The sequence below is a fragment of the Panulirus ornatus genome, chromosome 23 (genome assembly GCF_036320965.1).
Source record: "Panulirus ornatus isolate Po-2019 chromosome 23, ASM3632096v1, whole genome shotgun sequence".
Lineage (NCBI taxonomy): Eukaryota > Metazoa > Arthropoda > Malacostraca > Decapoda > Palinuridae > Panulirus > Panulirus ornatus.
In genome coordinates, this window is record NC_092246.1 from 9,372,407 (window position 1) to 9,392,502 (window position 20,096).

A 20,096-nucleotide genomic window follows, 5' to 3' on the forward strand; every position below is an offset into this window, starting at 1 on the left:
CGAAGTTCAGAGAGAGAGAGAGAGAGAGAGAGAGAGAGAGAGAGAGAGAGAGAGAGAGAGTCTGTTCGATCACGACCCGAAGGTTCGATGCAGCGGCGCCCCAATGAAGCACCGGACTGTTTCAACGATGATGTGAAGACGAAAGATCCAATGATATTCAAATGGGATCCACGTCCTCTCAGAGCGTCTTCTGTGCCTTGCAGCGACGGTGAACCTGGCGACAAATTCACATCAAGATACGTTACTGGATCTATAAACAAAACTGAACAATCCCCAGCTTGAGAGAAACGCAAGACCTGACGACAGATCATGGCATCGGATCATGCGATTGTAATGATCCTTTGCACTCCTCTAAAGGCGCGGGTGTCCCACCGAATGAACACTAACGTCAAGTCGCACGACAAGAGGCTGTGATCAGTACCTGCACAGAATAGCTGCCATGTAACAAATCGTTACAACGAACCTTCAGTCATAATGATTAAAAAAAAAAAAAGCCTCCGCGAAGAGAGCCGTTGGGGGTGAAAAGGATTTGCGACATGCAAAATACCATCAATTTTTGCAAATCGCAACACGTTGCGGCAACCAGAGTGGGACTTCTAGAATGTGTGTTGGATCAGTGGCAATCGGGAATGGCGCTCGGCTGGATGGCTCCTCCATCTTCGAGTGAAAATTCCTCATTTATTCAGAGGGGGAACCTCACTTCGGACGCTGGGTGAAAGAGGGGAGGGGGGGATGGAGGACTTAACACAGTGGACACCTAATGGAAACAAATACAAGCGTGGTACAATACACAATGTATACAGCGGTAGAGCTTGTGTATAGCAATGAAGGGCAGATGACACTGACATCATCATCCTAGTCTATCATGCCATTCAACAAGGCACTCCATCTCCACATGGATGTGAGGTAATCCACAGGTATTCCCCTCTTTGTCTAAGCCTTCGAGCCCACCACTGGCTACTTCTCATGTTGTCACAACTCCCACACCCCTTTAAAAAGGTAGAGGAGAGGCGAGACATACTGGTAACACACACGGAGGAAAAAAATGAACTAATCACAGATAACATAAGATAGGCTAGGGTGTGTAACTTTACCATAGGATACATACGATACCATTAAGAGTTTGTGTGGCCATGTACGGTCGTAAAAATATTAACGCAACTTCGTACAACATCTTCGTGAATTAGAAAAAACCTTGCAGCATAGACAAGGCCTTGAAACACTCAAAAAGGTACAGAGCTCGGTACTTTACATCCACCGCCTTGACCATCTCCTCTGCAGCAACACATACCGAGATCAAAGTACATTTCAGCGATCTGGAAATAACTGTCGTCACGAGATGCGTCATAAGTCTTCAAAACTTGGAGATGATAATGACTGGTCACCCCGTCATTATTGGGGAAAAGACAAACTCTTGTAAAAAGTATGAACTGTAAATACAGTCTTTCGCAGTATATGCAACATTCTTAAGGTTTATACCAAACAAAATTTAAGACTAAAGTCTTTGCAGGAACATGGCAAGACCGAGGGAACAGGTCTGAACCCCTTTCGTTCATCGTATTTATGATGTGTGTTATGATCTACGTGTATAATGTTAGACGAAGAATGAACCTGTAGGGAAAATAACTGTCGGGTATTCATTTCATGACATGTCTCATAATCTTCAAGTCTCTCTCGAAATATTGTATTTCAGACTCTCAAAAGAATGAATGGTTGATGCAAGATTTGCTGTATATCATTGATAAACGAGCATTTTTGTATGAAAGATAATTCACAAGTTCACACGTATGAACAAGAGTTGATACTGACTGGATCAGAGATAAAAAAATAAAAGAATTGACGTTACAACATGCAAGAGGCAACGCTAGCAAAGATTTCGTGTGACATAATAGTCACAAACACGAAGTGTGCAATGGTAATGCACAGGTGTCGGTGTACAAGAGTGGAGGACTGAATTCTACACATTTTTTCACGTACAAATCAAAAGATTTTCTTCGTTCCTCTATGAGGCAGATAACTACTTGCCTTTCTAGTACTATGTGGTGATGAATTGGCTTAAAGGAAGCTGGTAGTCTGAAGCCATCCAGGGTGAAGATTGTTTATGGAACAGTGTGTGTGCACGAAAGACAGACAAGCCTATAAAAGCAACAATTCTGGACACCTAAAAGGACCCAGGTAGAAAGTCTAAACGTTAGCCCATGAATACTTGACGAGACGCCACCTTAGGTGTGCAGACAACCACAGGGAGGAACCCGGGGTTTTTATTGGTCAGGAGTCAATGGCCACGTAAGAAATGGTGCCATAGTTGTGGTACCTGGAGACGTACAGGAGGTGGTGGTGCGTTGTGGCTCCATTCGGTAAAACTCGTTTATTAAGGAAACTCCGTTTTCAGAAAGGTATTCGTGGATTTGGTAGGACCAACGCACCAAACATAAACTTGGGGTAACAATTATATTTTGAAGCTTGTTTATTATGGAGCTGGATAAGCTGAGGTTGTGTAGTCTACTAGATGATGATACATATAGGGTTACTGGAGCACTTTTAAGTATCTTCTGTACATTTGGATTCCTTATTGAAATATAAAATGACAAGTTTCTCATTCATGTAACAACTGACCCAGAAAAGAATGTACAGCTTTATCATAGCAAAACGGGGTTTCAGTACTCCATATCACCCAGTGTCCAAGTGGCCTTAACGAGGGATTCAACAGCATTATGAAAGGTATGTCAAAGAGGATGTGGCTAGAATCCCTCAGGATCGTGGACAGATATGTTCTTACAATATTATCTCTATTTATGGAAGCGCCTCCAGCCAGTATGGAGACTTCATCTTTTCAGCTTTTGTTTGGAAAGTTCCGTGGATGGGCTGGTGAAGTTGGAAGAATTACAGACAGACATCGGTAGGGAGGAAGTATATAAAATCAGTATGTAACGATTCGCAAGGACAGACTTCAGGAATCTTGCCAAATGGGAGAGTAAAACCTACAAAAACTGGAAGTCCAGACATCACTATGACCAAGACGAGGAAAAGAATGTCACTTGAGGTTGGTGATAAAAGACTATTAACCTCACGCAACCTGAAGGGCAAGGGAAAGCCCAAGTCTCCGAGCACACGAGCCACAGAGTGTACCAAGTCATCATCCACCCTCAACACGGGGAAGTCAATACCTTCATCATGTACTCTGAACATGAAACAAATTGAAACGATTCACTCAACTCTACCCGCTGAGTCAAACATAGATTTACCTGACTAGCAAAGAGTGCCATTTGAGATCATTCGGAGAGTTGGATAGGATTATATAATTCAGGCTTATAAGCCAAGCAATGAAGTATCTAAGGCTATTCAGTGCTTTCAATACAGATTAAGATCGTAGAGTTGAAGAGCTTTACCATCAGGAAGAACATCAGTGGGGAGGAGAGCACAGTATTTCGTCGTTAATATGTTCTATATACAAATGGACTTGGCCTTATAATATCGTGGGAGGAACGTGTCTTTAATGCTAGGGACACTGATTCGGACGGCGGAGAGCATTAAGGTGAACATCTCAACCGTCAAAATGCTTACTTGGGGAGAGGAGAGAGAGAGAGAGAGAGAGAGAGAGAGAGAGAGAGAGAGAGAGAGAGAGAGAGAGAGAGAGAGAAGTTCTGAATTTCCGTGGTGAGCCATTCGATCAGTTACTTAAAATCTCCCGTATTTGTAACTAAGAAACAATCGAGGTCCTTCCCAGGTTTGATGAGATGGTGTAGGAGCTTTTATACCACATCATTCATACGTTACACCGTCTCTCACAACTTTATCAAAATCGGGTTCCGCCAGTAAACTTAAGCGGGAGTACAGAACTCGGGATTCCTTCGACTTAATTAAGATGGTATAACTCCACATCCTACCCTCAGACCGCAGGATCTAATCCTACCATTTACGGTATAGACGAACATGTCTTCATACGCGTTCGGGGGCTGCTCAACTCCACGAGTCTGAGGAGCTTTACCCGTGCAAGGGCACAAAACCCATTAGGCTGCTGAGCCTAGGAACAGCGAGGGGGAGGTTCGCATGTCCTATGCAGGCAAATATACGTCTTTAAATAAAGATTTAGGGCTGAAGGATGAGATCCTTATGTGCGATGTGGAAAAATTATGTTGAAGTGTTGCAAATCAGTTTCTACTTAAATGTACATGTACAACCACATGATATTTATCTGCATATAGTTGAATTGGCTTAAAGCAATGGCGCAAAGTATTCATTTTAGTCTCTCTGTACATGTCTACCCATTGGGTATATCTATCGATATATAGAATAAAAGTCTTATCATCTCTTGTTTCATACCATCATTTGGGTCCATTATACACAGTATGGAGGGCCCGAAAATGCTTCAGCCTTAGCACCCCATCAGCAGCTTGACCCTCCAGCGGTCCGTGTGAGTTACCATGGGTGTGGAAGACATTTCGAACCCTGGTTACCACTGTTTACATTCTCGGACCCTCCGTTCTCTCATCCCTTTAAACTCTCTCTTCTCGCTTTCCATCGCGAGGATTTTCTTCCTGTTAAAACATTCCAGTCAATCTTGTCAGTGTGAACACACTACAGCCATGTGAAAATTTCCCCAAATTCCTGGAACAACTGTCAAATTTCGCTTAATTTGCCGAATTTCCTGGAACAACAGACAATGTACACATGAACTCAAGACGTCTTTTTTCCCCCGAGAATCAACGTGGTCAGTTCAAGAAACAATTTCCACGAATGGAAACATCACAACACTCAAACTTTTTCCTCATACTGCCGCTTATATTTGATACTTATCCACTTTTGAATTAGATATAACACCTACGCTACTGTCTAAAAAAAGTAGGACAAAAATGAAAAAAAACATTAATATGCAGATGGTATGCAGACTCGTGTTAAAAAAAAATATCAACGCGTTGGTGCAGAGCCGAGCTGCCTTCGCCCAGCGCGCACTCGCAGAACCTTGAGCAAGGACTAGGGCGCCCGCCGGCAGCAGCTCTAACGGTCTTGCCAATCCGGTTTCTCGAGTCAATAAGAACTCTTGTAAACAAAGGAAAAATCATATTATTGAAGCTTCTTGGTTATCGACCATAATCCACATTAAATAGAAAACTTAAAAATGCTGTTCCAGTATTGTGTTTTGCAGTAGGCATTCGAGTTTAAGTTAGATGGCAACTGTCTTTCTGATGTTGCTAGATATGTGGTCGTCAGCGGTAAATTCCTTTCGGAAAATTTCCTGTTTAGGGATACAGATTCCTTTATATAAGACTACGATAGACTTAAGATGTATAGAAATTCGAGGCACGACGAGACCTACACTTTTTTGAAAACGGTTGATGATACAGAAGATACAAAATCACGGACGTGTATGTAGAGACATGTTATGGGGAGGGAGATTTAAACTCGTGGGGATCACGTATGTGTTATTGTTATTTGAGTGTTACAGGGAGAGAAATATACACTCTTATTGCCCGTCGCTTAACCGTGTATATTGCAAGAGGTCAGTCACAGAGACGGGTGTGAAGTAGTATATGCTAATAACCACGGGGAAAATCAAACGTGGTAAGTTCCCAAGTGCACTTTCGTGTAATGATCACAACGTCAGGAGGGGATACAAAAATGAGATAGAAGACGTAGAGCAATCAGTTGATATACAAAGTTAGAAACGTAGTTAAGACGCCATGGTAAACAAGCTTGTTTACCAATGGCGTTTAGATGTCATGAGCTTGGCATATAAATGAAACATGAGCCTCTCTCTCTCTCTCTCTCTCTCTCTCTCTCTCTCTCTCTCTCTCTCTCTCTCTCTCTCTCTCTCTCGATGTGTTTGCGCAAGTCGGTGGGTGGTGTCTGAACGTGGCTGTGTTTTCTAGCGCTCACCGGAATGCGACCTGTGTGTCCGCTAGGGTACCGGTACCACATCACATGACCAACACCAACAAACAAGTGCTGGGCGAGGGAGTCTTAGATTTGCCTAAGTGAAGCGTTTTGGGAGAGGATGATGATTCGAAGGGTAACAAATCGACATTACATGATTTACATCTGAACTTTTACTCTTCCAATGTTCTTACACGAGCCGAACGAAAACATTTGGATCACCTAATGAAAATACAAAGCTGTTCACAGATTATATGAAAGTACATTATTTTTCTGTATTAGACGATAGCCTGTAGATAACTAACTGCATCTTTTAACGTTCGTCTCTTCGCTCGTTGGGACTTTACGTTGCCTTCATTTTCTGTACATTTAATCAAGGTTTTATTTCAAGCTCTTTATCATAAAGTGCTTAATTTCATTAGTATAACAACGCTGACATGAGAGGTCGCTGAGAGTTAAATTCTTACGTACGTAATGTTAGGACCATAAGAGGGACCTAAGTTTGATAAACTTCCTAACTGATAAGTTATTTTGAATGCCAGTTCAGCTAGCGACATCTTCACAGTATTAGTGATAATGGAATGTAATCTGATATCAACACCATCTTTTTTCCTGATCATACGTAAGCCAATCAACCAACTACCGGTACAACATAGACATCGTTCCCTCTACCTCTCTTTGTACCCTTCTGAACATGTCACGTCATTGTTCCTCTCCATCAGTCTCAACCATTTCTTTTGCTCTTTCTAATCCTTGATTTGTTGATTCCTGGATCTCTTCGTCTTTCTAATTCTTTACACTGCGGTATTACCTCCCGTGTCCATCTCCGTTTGAACAAAAAATAAATATACTTTTTTATGTAATGGTAAGCGGGCATACCGAAGTATCAGAAACTACACGGAAAGTTATGTTGTTACCTTTGACGCGGCTCGGTCTAGTGTTGAGGGAGCGCGTTGATGGGGTGTGATCGACGGGTATAACAGGCTCCCGATGAGGGCGGAAGGAGTGACCGAATTACTTTCTACCGAGATTGTTTTTTTCTCTCTGTACCTACATTCACCTTTTCTACAGGTACCTACGTTCAGGGTGAGGGAGACGGGTTGGCAAGTGTGAGGAGGATGTTGGAGTCTATGTGACATTCAGTGAGGGAGGTGGGTTGACCAGTGTGGGAAAGTACAAGGGGGTTGTTGAAGGATTTGTAACATTCAGTGGGAGGGAGATGGTTGGCAAAGATGGAGAAGAGGATACCGAAGGTTTCATTTCCTTATATTTTAATTGAACATTCTCCTCTTACTTCAAACACATAATCATTTCATACATAACCTAATTTCGTGTACAAGTACAGCGTTGGTAGTGCATATCATAAATACATCCTTAGAATATCGTACCTTCCACACGATAAATTCTGAGGACGACCAGCGTCTAGGTCCGTACAGGAAAAAAATATATTGTAGGCGTTCTTATCTGTATAAATATTCTGGCTCTTCCTATCAGCTGTTGATGAGAAAGTCCTCCACTAACCCAGGACGAGACGAGAAAATAAGGTGCAGTTCTATTACGTAATACCGTTTTCTCAAGCGCGGGGTTAGTGGCAACAACAACACAGCCTTACGTAATCCCGCTAAACTCACTTCATGAGACACTTTCTTCTCGGCATGTACGATGGAAACAGTTCCACCATGATTATCCGATTACTATGGTAGCAGATTAAAAAAGACTTAAATGTCGTTAATCCTAAAGATTAGAACTGTAAGATCTTACGCGCTTAATCCCGCGGACTCCAGTATATGTAACGTAAAAGGAAACGTAGTCATTTGTGGATCTGAAGGCGAAATATTTCATATTAGTTTTCGCCTTTTGTCTAACAATGTTTACAGCTTATTCTTATGACTGAGATACGAGTGTGTGTGTGCATGTGGAACTCATGGAGGAATGGAAACAAACAGGTTAGAGCCGAGGTTTATTTGAACGTTTCAGCTAAAAGAAGAAAAATAAAATCCCTTGCAGAGGGAAAACATCGTGAAGTTGAAAAGTTAAAAGTAAATTTCATCTTTAACCCATGTGTTTTCCACACCCGCTCGCTTTCCGCATTCGTCAAGGCGGCAAATAGATGCATGTTAATGTTAAGTATGGTGGAGGCATAAACTTAGGAAGTCTTAAATCCATTTCTCATTAAACAACAGTTTGAAAAGTGTCATACAGGAGGAATAAATACAGTTCTATATTTGCCGAGAGGCAGCGTTGGCCAAGCAGGACGAGCCACATTTGCGGCTGAAGGTGGAGTTCAACACATTAAGCTCTAGCTAATACCCAGCTACAAAACCAGATATATAGAATGGTTACTATTCCAAAACTTGAAAACTGTTAACGTATAGAACAGATCTACGGTCTGGTCATAGTATCATAACTGCAAACTCTAGCTAGATGTGGTGTACGCTCATGGTTTGGGTTAGAAGCCTATCTTCAACTGCCATGGCTCACGGAGGCCGTCAGCGCCAAACTATTACTCCCAAAGGAAAGATTTTTAGCAGCCTTTTCCAGGTGTTTATCATCTTTCGAAGATCACATAAATTCACTTACAAACTCGACAGTTTTCTCCATTGGGACTGAATTTAGTATTCCTTTAACGCAAATTGGGTAAAAGAAAATAAAAGAATAAAGGACGGACGGATGTAAAATGATTAATATCAGCCAACGACATTCTGTACTAAACAAAACGGAAGGGAAGCAATGGTTACGTGTATGTACACAAGAAGTCACAGTTAAGTTTACGTCGTTTGCATGAATATACAATAAAGCATCGCTACCTTACGTCGCAGTATGTCATTACATTCCGTAACCTTATGTCCCAGTATGTCATCTTGCATCCCAGTATGTTACCTCACGTCTCAGTACGCTACCTTAAGTTTCCGTTTGCCTCTTAACGTCCCAGTACGCCAGCTGACGTCCCAGTATACATACGCACAACCCTCGAAGGGTATGAGGTGTGTCAGTGGCGCTCTCGGGCCGCCTTCAGGTCATCATGTCTTCTTCCACCTACCATCTTCACTCATGAGTGCCTTCCTTCAGTGGATTCGACTGTAAAAGATACCTTTAAAAGTGAATAAGTGAACTAGTAATTCAATAGGTCACCTCAGTGTCAACAACACAACCCATGACATATATATATTCTGGCCTTCTGGCCTCAAGGGTCAGAGGGGAGATCGCCTTGTTTAAAACCATGACACTGACTGATACATGCACTATACCACCAAGACCAAACCCCCTACATATACACGAGTTGCCTTATACCATCTACTCAGTCATAAACAATCCATGAACAAGCCCACAGCTAAGCAAGCAAAGAGCACGGTTTTCCCCCACATTTATGTGTATGTCAATTATCATATTAATGTAAAGCAACGGACATGTAAATATTCATCACTTATTGTTCACCATTAAATATATAATGTACGTTGGCACAGTGCTACTGAAGTTCAACAAGTATGTAAATTTTACAACACTTAGTGTTCAACACAGTACCACTGCGATTTAGTCTTAACCTTCAGTCACGTAATGGCAACGAATCACAGGTAAATGTATGATGTATCAACCATAGAATTTATGTAAAACTTCCTATACGATGTAGACTTCACTCATGTGCTTATCCAAACGACGTATCCAGCCATATCTTGACCTTAAAGGTCTTTTGTGATTAATCAGCTTGTAATTATCATGACCCACCAATCATGTAATTCCTCAACAGTATATTTTCAGGGAAATGACTGCTTAGATTTAACGAAACCTGTTCTTTGTTATTCATTACACACACACACACACACAAATATATATATATATATATATATATATATATATATATATATATATATATATATATATATATATATATATTCCACTAAGGTTATTCATAAACAAAATGGTTGCAATTGGATAAGAAAAATACCATTGTTTGTTGAACAATGGGAAACATTTCACTTGGAGTTAATAACAATATTTTGTTATTATTCTGTGACCACATAGATTGCGAAACAAGGACATCAGAGTGACGACAAAGCGGACAGGACCAGCAGACAGGACTGGTAGACAGAACTAACAGACAGAAGCAGCAGACTAGACTAACAGACATGATGAACCCGCAGACACGACAGACAGACAGATCTAACACCAACAGACAGGACAAGTAGACAGGATCAAAACAGACAGGACTAAAACAGACAGGAGCAACGTACAAGATTAGTAAATAGGAGCCGTCGAAATTATTACTAGTATTAATTAACGAGAAAAACTGTGCAATTATCCAAATAAAGAAAACGAAGAATCATGCAAACTTTGGGTTAGTAAGGAAAGAGGAGGAAGAAGCAATTCGACACCATGATCAACAGTATCTACGCATACAAGTAACCAATGGGTTTCTATGGCAAAGTTGCACGAAAAAAATGAGTTATATGAGACAATATTTGCAAGAATATTAGCTCAAAATGAGTCGTTTAGGTGAAAGGTATCTGGCTGTAAGTTATTCAATTACTTTGATGTTTTCGTTGAAAAAAAATATGAATGATAATGTTATATTGTACACACACACACACACACACACACACACACACACACAGCGTCGCTAACCAAGATCCGCAAACAGGCTCGCCTGGGTTCGAATCTTGGGTAAGGCTGTTGGCCCACAGCCAATTCATCCTTTCCTTAGGACTGGTCGATATACATATATTGGTACCTGGCGTAGTGTGTGTGTGTGTGTGTGTAAAAAAATAAAGACATGGAACTTGACATATATACAAGGTTAAGAGACAAGGGAACTCGAGTTTCAAACTCTTACCGTAGCACAATTAGAAATTATGAATACATATATATATATATATATATATATATATATATATATATATATACATATATATATATATGATCAAATTAGGTCCCATTTCTAAGAAAGAATCCTAGCGTTTCCCAAGACCTCTTTCCAGAGGCCCCTGCAGCCCAGATCTGTGCTACATCCAGTAGCAGAGAAATGTGAACTTTCGAGTTAGAAGTGCTTTGACGAGCCTGTACTCCCAATGATACAGCCTCGCCAAAGGTGTCTGACTCTCCGTTCGCGGAGTAACCTAATGCAGACGGGTGTGTGTGTGTGTGTGTGTGTGTGTGTGTGTGTGTGTGTGTACTAGGCAATAAATCCCGAACGAGAATACCGGTATTTGGTGTGGTGCTGTGGTAGCAGCCTGAGGTAATATTGCATAACCTCGAAAAGGTATGTAGGTTGCTCAATGGCCAGTCGAGATGTGTGTGAGGCTAGGCTGTGCACAGAACCATGGTAATTACATAAATATATATATTTTTTTCTGCATTCATGGTTAGCTTAAGACCAGTGGGGTTGTAAGGCACATAAAGGAGAACATACTTGATCAGAATCTCGCTCACCTTGACAAGAAACTCACCCGTTTTGCTCTTAGTAAATGAATGCGAAAAGTGTCCCCCTCCTCCTCCTCCCCACACCTTTTTTCTTTCTGACTTCAAGGACTTCAAATCATTCGTAAGTCTTCAACGGTGGAGGGATGCAAGAAACATCTACGTAATGAAAGCAGTCCGCCGCCTAGATCACACGGATCACGGATCAAATCGCCGGAGTTTATTCCCAAATGATGGACTGCATTCATCAAACGCTAAACTCGACTTGGTATTTCTAAACGATGATGAGAATTACGAAATCGAAGCGGTAGGAACCAAGGGTCTGGGGGGAATGGTCTCCTTAGAAAGTCGAGACTACGGAACACTGCGGCACACTGGTGGTAATGCTTGACGGCATAACCTCACTCGGGTCGGTGAGACTACGAACGCTGCAGCAATGTTGACGGTATAACCTTACCTGGGTCCCATTGAGGCACCGATAAGAACCCTCCTCCTCCCCACCTCCCTCTCTTGTTTTTTTCTATCTTTATACGTCCACCGCCACCATGAGCCACCAACAACTTTAATGATGAAGGAATTATGTAATATTACATAATGATTTTCTGAGAACCTGACAGGGAAAAGGTGCCGCAGCTCACTTTTCATTTCATCAAATTCGCTACCGGAGCTACGCTACAAACTCGTACAGAAGTTCAAAGTATATGGTTACAAACAGTTCATACTACAGACGAGATTGGAAACTTCATCAAAGTGTATACAAACTACGCGCGTTTAATAATTACAAGCCCTGAAATATATTACAGAGCTGAGAGGTTTCTGTAACAGGTTATGAAAATCATTGAAACAATACTGTTGCTCATACAACGATCTGTTGAAGGAAAGTGTATGACTATGGCTGATCTTAACAGAGAGAGAGAGAGAGAGAGAGAGAGAGGAGTTTGCCTCCCGCCAAAACTCCCTTCCGCTTAGATCTTGCTAGATAATTCACGTGTTTTTACGTCTGTGGAACTCCATCTTCTTACGCACACCTCCGGGCGATATAGAAACGGCGGGAACATAGTTGCTACGTCGCCCTGCGCGGGTGTTCTGCGCGGCGGTGGGAGGTAGGCTTGTTTGTTTGGTTATGAAGACTGCTGCACCACAGTATGACGTCACCCAACGGATCAGAGCCAGAACCATCACACACTTGACTAGAACAACTCAGGAGGAAATTGACCACATTTCGCTTACACTCCCGTATTTACCGTCATTTACCCATACCCATCTCACATACCAACACTATACTAAGCCTAAATCATGAAGTTCAGTTACGAATAAACTGTCACATTCAATCTAGGGCGGCTATTGCGAGAGCAGAGCTCGCGAAATTGTAACAGATTTACAGGAGGAGCAATTTAAAAACCAAATTACTCCTTTATAAAGCATTAATACGCCCATGCAATACCTACGCCCCTTCAGCTCTTGAACTCGCAGCCCAAATCCACGCCCTCCAAATAATTCAAAATAAAGCTTTACGTTGGGTCTTCAACTCCAAATGGCACGAGTTCACCAGGAATACAGAACTCCACGAGAGAGCGCGACTGCCTCCACTAAACATCTATTGGAGAAAACTTGACGAAAAACAAGAGGAGCGCTTTGAAGTACACCACCACTACTACTGGATTGACTACTTCAACATTCTCCTGAGAATAGATCACCCAGACAATGCATTCAATGTTCAACCTGAACAATACCCAGTCTCCATATATTAAAATTCAAAAGCTAGAAACTCTTCTAGAACTTACAGCCAAGTCCGTGCAGGGAATATCTTGGCAATATCAGTTCTTGTCTGTCAGAGATACAATCCCTCTCCTCCTATACCCTCAAAAACAAAAGGTACCCCCCTCCTTCGCCCTCCACTCACCAGCCCTATCCTAACCATCACCACAACCCAATATACGCTGGGTCGAGCCTTGGCTCTGCACCTCCTACCAAGATTCACTTCCTCTAACCTAACTCTAGCTCTTCCCGAACGCTGGGTCGAGCCTTGGCTCTGCACCTCCTACCAAGATTCACTTCCTCTAACCTAACTCTCGCTCTTCCCACTCTTCTTCCCTCCCCGCCCCCTCCTTCCTCAGAAGGGACTTTTCTATTATCATTCATTCATTCTTTCATTGGCGCAACACGGACCTTTCTTTGCCTTGGGCGGACCGTTCTCTGATTCCGGCTGGAGTTCACAGCTCCAAATCTCCTTTACCACAGGTGACTAGATGCGATGACTGGATTATCCAGTAGGCATGCGAGTTCATCCTGTTGTTACGGAAGAGGACACAACAGTCGCGCATGTGAGCTCTTACCACGCCTCCCGACACATCGACTTGGCCAGGCTCGGAGCGACGCGCCCCCTGGAACCAGAAATGCCGCATATCTGTTAAGTTCACTTGCTGAGATCCACTATTTGTCTAGGTGGAGGATACCTCGAAAGGAGTTGAAGCAGGTGCTGTATTATGTTGTTTTTAGAGTTCTGCGGACCAATGAGGCCGCAGGTATGGTCGGAGCTGGGCACTACAGTCGTTTCTTTAAGAGTGACAACACTTGTGGACAGGAGTGGACGGTATACTAAGTTTCCAGACTTATAAATTCCCCGTCCATCCATCGCCAACCAGGAGTTACGACAACCCCTTGTTGGGCCCCTAGCAGCCAGGCCAGTCCATGTGTTGTCCCTGGGGGTGGCGGGTAAGTAGTTGAACGCAGTACCTACCCACATCCCAGCTGCAGCCGTCCCAGCTGTTCATCCTCCCCGTGGAATTAGTCTATATACGGGTGCCTGCCTTATGGTGGGATATATATATATACATGAGGTGGAGGGAACAAGGAGAAGCGGAAGGCCAAATTGGAGGTGGAAGGATGTAGTGAAAAAAAAAAATTTGAGCGATAGGGGGCTGAACATGCAAGAGGGTGAGAGACGTGCAAGGAATAGAGTGAATTGGAATGAAGTGGTATAAAGGGGTCGACTCGCTGTCAGTGGACTGAACCAGGGCATGTGAAATGTCTGGGGTAAACCATGGAAATGTTTGAGGAGCCTGGATGTGGATACGGAACTGTGGTTTCTGTGCATTAAACACGACAGCTAGAGAAAGAGTGTGAACAAATGTGGTTTTATGTTTTCCTGGCGCTGCCTTGCTGACGCAGGGTTGGCGATGCTGTTTCCTGTGGGGCAGGGCAGCGTCGAGAATGGATGAAGGAAAGCATGAATATGTACACGTGTCTGTGTATGTATATAAGTATATGCACGTGTATATATATATATATATATATATATATATATATATATATATATATATATATATATATATTTTTTTTTTTTCATACTATTCGCCATTTCCCGCGATAGCGAGGTAGCGTTAAGAACAGAGGACTGGGCCTTTGAGGGCATACCCTCACCTGGCCCCCTTCTCTGTTCCTTCTTTTGGAAAATTAAAAAAAAAAAACGAGAGGGGAGGATTTCCAGCCATCCGCTCCCTTCCCTTTTAGTCGCCTTCTACGACACGCAGGGAATACGTGGGAAGTATTCTTTCTCCCCTATCCCCATATATATATATAAATATATATATATATATATATATATATATATATATATATATATATATATATATGTGTGTGTGTGTGTGTGTGTGTGTATATGAGTGGATGTGTCTTTCCTCGTCTGTTCCCTGGCGCTACCTTGCTGACGCGGGAAACGGCGATCAAGTATCATAATGATAATTACACACACATATATATATATATATATATATATACATAGGTGTGTGTGTGTGTGTGTGTGTGTGCGTATTTACGTAGGTGTATATGGGGCGTAAAGAGTCATGTGCATCGAACGAGCCAAAGAGAAAGTTACCTTGAAACGCCTTTACCATAGGTGGCGCTACCACTGATACTTCGTCCTGTGTATCAAAGAATTCTTAGTCAAGTAAAACCATTTGAATCTGATGGTGGTTACATCTTAGTCCGACTGCTGATTTTCTCTTATATAATTAGACCGTAATATCATTCATATTACCACCTAAGAGATAAACTATATAAGTCTTTCCGCGATAAAGATAATGATTAGACTAACAGTAAAGGTATGCGTTTGTTACAGAGAACGGAAAGCCTTATTTTCTTCAATAGTTTAGAAAACGTAAGTAAGGGTTCACCAGACGATCGCCGCGCCACCTTGCCCTGAGCCTCTCCTGCACGTCCTTTTTGAGAGGGGTAACCGCTCTAGGCCTGTCCACCCCGCCACACACACACACACACACACGCCCCACCCCCGTGTCTAGGTCCTGATAATGGAGCGGTACACGCCTCAAACGATCAATATACCGACTCTTATTGACCCACTTAAGAGAGGAAAAAGCACTCCACTGGGATGGAGTCTGTCTATACGATGTCGCCTTGCAGCCAGAGCGAGAGTGGATGATACCAAAGGTGAAGGCCACTACGAAGATTGGCTTCCTGACCTTTCATTGATACATGGCAGCCATTACGTTCAACAACGTACAAAACACGCGTCACTCACGAACAGTTCTACTTTTTGTATCCGTCCGTGTTCAAGTGTTTTTGCGATTTTCTTTTATCTTTTTATTTCGGCGTGATGACTCAACAGCAGGCGACACCCACTTTCAGTCATAAACACCCCATGAATAAAGAGAACTATTGAGAAAATATTCCGGGAAACCTTCCATCTGAGGAATAAGGCTTCACAAGTTGCTTTTGTCTCATGAAATCTATTCAGCGGGGAATCTGGTACTATAGGAGAAAACAGTAGACAGATTAAAGGGGGACACGCAACCGTTGCTTGTGAGAGACTAACCTTCTGGGGAAAGCGAAACTGGTTCGGATCCTTGGTTCAAGAGGAGGGTCCAGCAGACGGAATAGTGAGAAGCGCATAGATAGCGCAACTGTTTCGAATCCCCTGAAACATCAGGAGTAATAGATTAACAAACCCTATTACGAAAGATGTAAAAGCTATGTTAGAAAAGTGCTAACATCTGACGAGTTTCTGAGGAAATGAAGAGAGAGAGAGAGAGAGAGAGAGAGAGAGAGAGAGAGAGAGAGAGAGAGAGAGAGAGAATACCTAAAAGAACAACATATGACTAAAAACATCTCAACGTTAGTGATGCAGTAGACAGCGTCACCTCAAAAATAGCACGACGCTAATAGCAACAGCATTCAGACAAGGTCAGATACTTAAACGCCAGGCACGTAATATCCAGCAGCATCATCACTCGGATAAAAAAAAAAAAAAACACAGCAACCTACTAAATGCGCGGACAATTTAAACACTTCTTGTCAATTAGTAAAGACGATCTGGTAACCCTCAGGGACTTTCAAGTTTAAATGGACGTGGAAGAAGCGTCTTATAGTGTCTATGGAAACGTCACTGACAACGGTGAATGGCGAGGGAGTGGACGAGCTCACGGACATGAGAAAGTTAGAGGATTATGGTTATTACCAGCATCACATCTCAAGTTCGTCTAGTGGACTGATAACAGCGACAGAGCGAGCGTCTACAGAGCACAACGAGGAATTACATATATACATCCAATGATTTGGGACTATGATCTGTGTTACTTTTAGTAAAGATCCGGTTTTGCTGGTAATTCTAAGAGTCTGCTGTTCCTGTAAATTTTGTCCTCATTAGTTCGGACAAGGTCGGAAAAAAATTTGTATGACCTTGTCTGTCATTAGAATTGTCATTGGCTTTATATGTACGAGACATCATTGTAAGTGGTTCGGATGAGTTCGAAACGAGCTGCTCGTAATACCTAGACACAGCGTCCTAGAAAACATCTTAAGTAGCGAATGTATTTGTAGTCATCAAATTATTTGCACAGGACTACGGATTCATTTTTTTTCCCACATAAAATTCCTATTTTGCCTATAATTCACTTTATCTTGTGTTCGTAGGCTTCCTTGCCTCTAGTTTTACTTGTTTTGCGTGTGTAAACATGTAATCCAAACCTACATTGTTTCTGTTTATACCTTAAAACTACTTCAGTTATTGCCGATATTGCTGCGCCGCATGAAAGACATGTTACCATTGTTAATGTAATATCGATTGCTACTGTACATGTAAATATTCTATCATGAGTTATCAGCAATCAATTGCTACGCTGTTAAAACACCGTCATTTATAATTAGAGAGTATTCAGTAAAGAAGCATAAAATGATCTTGAAACACAGTCATATTTACGTATCTGAAACGTTAACATACTTCTCCGATCTATATCTACGATTCAAAATATTCAGTGATACATAATGGGTAATATTATATAGTTTCAGACATCCACCTGGAAACCGGGGTTTAAGAGGTGGAGGAAACCGTAAATATTAGTGATTTACGACAACACTGAATCGTTCAGAAGACATTAAAAGTATATCAACAACACCAAACCCGACCTAAAATTAGTCTTGCTAAAATAACTAGAAACGGCCGAGTGTATAGGGGAAACTTACGTAATTTCCTTCTATCTTTCGTTCTCATGAGACTTTTAATCAGTTGAAACGTGATTGTTTAACGCGGTTCAAGTTATAGTCGAAAAGCTTTCGCCAGATATAATTACCGTATCTTAAAATCACGTACCACTATGGTCAACCAGCACACGACATATTCTCTATAATCAATTTAAACATAACCAAAGAGCACACTACATATCCCCTGTCATCAGTTGAACCATCATAACCAAACAGCATTCTGACATATCCTCTGTAATCACTTAAAACATAACCAAACAGCACTGGACATATCTTCCTATAATCACGTGAAACCTAACCAAACATCATCACAAGACATATCGTCTACAATCACTTGAATCATCATAAGCAAACTGATTAGTATAACTGATTATATTACTCACCTTCCTCCGGCAGGCAGGTGTAGGAAGGCATTAATCACGAGTCATGATGAGATACACGGGAAATTAATTACTTCACAAATTTTCAAAAGTTATATTTTTTCGAAGTCAATTATCATAACTATATATATCACAATGTTTCACCATATTTTTTTTCAATCATCACTAATTGTTGCCATTTTCCATACTCTGATCACCCGGTCACCCACATATCGCCAAGTCTACATTTTCTCAATTCTGATCACTAGCCATTAAACCCGCACAAAGAGTGGATGGTCCACTTAAAATCAACATTTTTCCTTGCCCTGTCTAGTAAATTCGTACACAAAAGCATACATGATATATGGTAGATGTATGATATTTTCCTGGTATGATATTAGATTTAACGTCTTTGGAAACAAATTCCATAATAATTTTCCAGAGATGTAACGAAACGCCACACTGTAGTCTGCAACAAGTGATGCACTTAAGTTTTATGGGACAGTGACATTAATGTCAGCAATGTCAAGCAACTGACACTTCGCGAGCGAGTACACACACATACACCCCCTGTACGCGTCCTCCGTCCCTCTAGCTACATGCACGGTCTGAGGGGGACTGATAAGGTTGACCGTCGTAGCGTAGTTTGTAGGCTGGCCGGAGCAACCAATTGGTACAAAAGGGTCATAAAGAGCAACTGGAACATCGATTCGGTAGTTACATTGGGTTGGCAAGTAAAAGATTTCTAGTTACAAGCGTATGTAAAACTTTTCTGTAAAAGGCGTATTTTTAAGGCTACATTTTCTGATTTACAGTAAGGTCACAGTGAAGCAAAGCATTTATGTGAATTTTGTTAGATATATACATCCCTAGAGGTTAGTCCATAAAATGGTTGGTTACCTTGTTCCTTGTTCAGGCACACACGCAGATATATACATATCATATATATATATATATATATATATATATATATATATATATATATATATATATATATATGGGTATAACCATAACCATAACCATAATGGGTATGTTTGAAGGAATAGTGGTTCCAACAATGTTGTATGGTTGCGAGGCGTGGGCTATGGATAGAGTTGTGCGCAGGAGGATAGATGTGCTGGAAATGAGATGTTCGAGGACAATGTGTGGTGTGAGGTGGTTTGATCGAGTAAGTAACGTAAGGGTAAGAGAGATGTGTGGAAATAAAAAGAGCGTGGTTGAGAGAGCAGAAGAGGGTGTTTTGAAATGGTTTGGGCACATGGAGAGAATGAGTGAGGAAAGATTGACCAAGAGGATATATGTGTCGGAGGTGGAGGGAACGAGGAGAAGTGGGAGACCAAATTGGAGGTGGAAAGATGGAGTGAAAAAGATTTTGTGTGATCGGGGCCTGAACATGCAGGAGGGTGAAAGGAGGGCAAGGAATAGAGTGAATTGGATCGATGTGGTATACCGGGGTTGACGTGCTGTCAGTGGATTGAATCAGGGCATGTGAAGCGTCTGGGGTAAACCATGGAAAGCTGTGTAGGTATGTATATTTGCGTGTGTGGACGTATGTATATACATGTGTATGGGGGTGGGTTGGGCTATTTCTTTCGTCTGTTTTCATTGCGCTACCTCGCAAACGCGGGAGACAGCAAAAAAAGAAATATATATATATATATATAGTTCATGGGGTGGTCTTGATTAGGTCATCGGTTGCCCGTGCTGTCTTAGCTAACAAAAAAATAAGATATACGGGCCGACCCTCCACGGAAGGTAAACACAGGCAACACAGTGAGCGGAGGGAACGATCGTAGCTGCTACCGGTGTTGGGTCATGCCTGGTCGGTACACATACACACGAGTGATACAAACTGAAGCAGTTATCTTTATATAAGGAAAGAAGAGGCTAGTTAGCCATGCACCCAACCTCAGAATAGTTTTAAGAATGTGATGTGCTGATTTTTTGAGGAGG

General features: G+C 41.8%; 1 long non-coding RNA gene across 1 annotated transcript in view; it reads right to left on the bottom strand.

Moving 5' to 3' along the window:
- The window catches only part of LOC139756665 (uncharacterized), a 105,875-nt gene extending 87,132 nt beyond the window's left edge, over nucleotides 1-18,743 (bottom strand). The window contains exon 1 of the long non-coding RNA XR_011714407.1: nucleotides 18,168-18,743. This is a non-coding gene — a long non-coding RNA (uncharacterized lncRNA). The remainder of the gene's footprint in view (nucleotides 1-18,167) is intronic.
- Between the last annotated feature and the right edge of the window lie 1,353 nt (nucleotides 18,744-20,096).